The sequence below is a fragment of the Microtus ochrogaster genome, chromosome 18 (genome assembly GCF_000317375.1).
Source record: "Microtus ochrogaster isolate Prairie Vole_2 chromosome 18, MicOch1.0, whole genome shotgun sequence".
In the NCBI taxonomy this organism is placed as follows: domain Eukaryota; kingdom Metazoa; phylum Chordata; class Mammalia; order Rodentia; family Cricetidae; genus Microtus; species Microtus ochrogaster.
Window position 1 is genome coordinate 8,653,866 of NC_022020.1, and position 2,454 is coordinate 8,656,319.

A 2,454-nucleotide genomic window follows, 5' to 3' on the forward strand; every position below is an offset into this window, starting at 1 on the left:
GTGTGTGTGTGTGTGTGTGTGTGTGTGTGTGTGTTTGTATACAGAGGAAGAAGAGAGTCTTGGCTCACCAGACAATGGAAATGGAATTACAGGGAATTGGGAGGTGCCTGATACTACTGCAAGAGGAGCAAGAGCTCTTAACGGTAGCACCTTCTCTCTAGCTTCTAATTTTTATTCTAGATTTTAGTGACCTCTCCTCTTCTTCCTATACCAACAGAAGAGTTCTTTTTCTTCCGTATCAGCTGGCCTCATAGATGCAGGAGGCAAGCCAGTCTTTCAGTTGATTCTGATGTATAACGGGGCAGCAAAGCCTTCTAGACTTGAGCCAATCTCCTTGGATATTTCAAAGTCAAACAACTATAATAAACAAAAAAGAAAGAAAGAAAGAAAGAAAGAAAGAAAGAAAGAAAGAAAGAAAGAAAGAAAGGTTAATGCTCGTGGAATGGATGGTGTATATTGGTGGCACAGGCTTCATTATAATTTACCTGCATGTTTCTCCTGTTCAATTTATTTGGAGGCCCGGGATGTAGTTCTGTGGTAAAGCATTAGGACCCGAGTTTGGATCCCCAATGCCCATGTAAAAACTAAATGTGGTGACCCAATCTGTAATTCCAGCGCTTCTATACTGAAATGAGACAGACGCTGTGGGCCAGCTATCCTGAAGAATGCAGCAGTGAGCACTGAATGAAGATCTTATCTCAAACAAGGTGGAAGGTTTGAGAACTGTCGCTCTAGATTGCCCTTTGACCACCACATACATGCATGCCATGACGTATGCACACACACATACACACTCACACAACACACACATGCACATGTATCAACTTGAATTTTTTACTTTTGAGGTAATGGATTATTGGAAGGCATGTGGCAACAGCCCCTGTGCCACAGAAGACACAGAACAGGGCATTTTTCTTTTGCCCTGATTCTGTACCACAACCTTTGGAACTCAACAAAAGCCTAAATGTGTATCATAACACCTTGCCAGACTTTGAATTTCAATTTTGTCTATCCATGGCCCACTTTAGCTTCTTAACTGTGCTTTGAGAAGAGGCAAATTTTGTCTTCCAAAATGCTTCCAGGGTGAAAGCTGAGCCTGTCTTTCCTGTCAATGTCAGAATCACTCCACCACAAAGCTCTTTGTTAGCTCTCTTGAGCGGACACAGATCTACTTTAAAATTTCTCTTTTACTTTTAGTTATGAACATTCACATGATTCTGTGCATGTGTGTGCAGAGGCCTGGAGACACCGGATTCCCTGAAGCTGCAGTTACAGGAGGCTGTGAGCCCCTGACAAAGAAGCTGAAGACTAAACTGGGGTCCTTTGCAAGCTCTCTTAAGCACCGAACCATCTGTCAACCCAGCACATGGATTTTTAAAAAGTATTTTGTTCAATATTTTTAGTGGTTCTTTTTGTTTGTTTGGTTTGGTTTTTGTTTGTTTGAGATAGGGTTTCTCTGTGTTGCTTTAGTGTCTGTCCTGGAACTAGCTCTTGTAAACCAGGTTGGCTTTGAACTCACAGAGGTTTGCCTGCCACCACCTCCCGTCTCCCGCGTGCTGGGTTTAAAGGTGTGCTGTGAGCCACCACCTCCTGGCTGTGGTTCTTAATAGGAGAGTTAGCCCAAGTCATGAAGATTGACAATGTCAGAAACCTCTAGGAATTATACTGTTTCATGATGTTACTTTTGCTAAGTGTAAACTAAGCAAAGCTGAACAAAAATTTAAAGAACACACACACACACAGGAGTTTAAAATGGCAATTTCTTCCTCCTTGCCACATCTTTCTGATCTCTAGCCCTCATCATGCAAACACCCTTTTGTCAAGTTGACTTACGTCTTTTCGCTCTTTTCTCTATTCAATTCCAAAGATGTATTTCTGAAATGTGTCCTCTAAGAAGTTCTACTGTTTACAAAATGCTTTTAAGTCAAAACTAGAGATGGGGCCGGAGAGATGGCTCAGTGTTTAAGAACACTTGTTGCTCTTATAGAAGACCTGAATTTCGTTCCCAGAGCCCACATCAGGTACCACACACTGCCTTGTAAGTCCATATCCAATGGTCTGGCATCCTGTTTTTGCCTCTAGAAGCCTATATTCATGTATATACACACGCTCACACAATGCACATAATTAAAATAATTTTTTCTTCAAATGTACAGAAATACAGTAATGCTAACCCCTGGCTTTTTTATTATTCTGTAACTCTGAAAGGTATAACCACCTGGTTGATACAAGGAACCTATATTGTTCTCTTAACTTCTTGGGAGGCTATACTCGTTGGTTTTTTTTTTTTTTTTTTTTTGTTTTTTGTTTTGTTTGTTCGTAGCTTTTCGAGACAGGGTTGGAATGTGGTCTTGTAGACTATTCTGTAACTCTGAAAGGTATAACCACCTGGTTGATACAAGGAACCTATATTGTTCTCTTAACTTCTTGGGAGGCTATTCTCGTTGGTTTTTT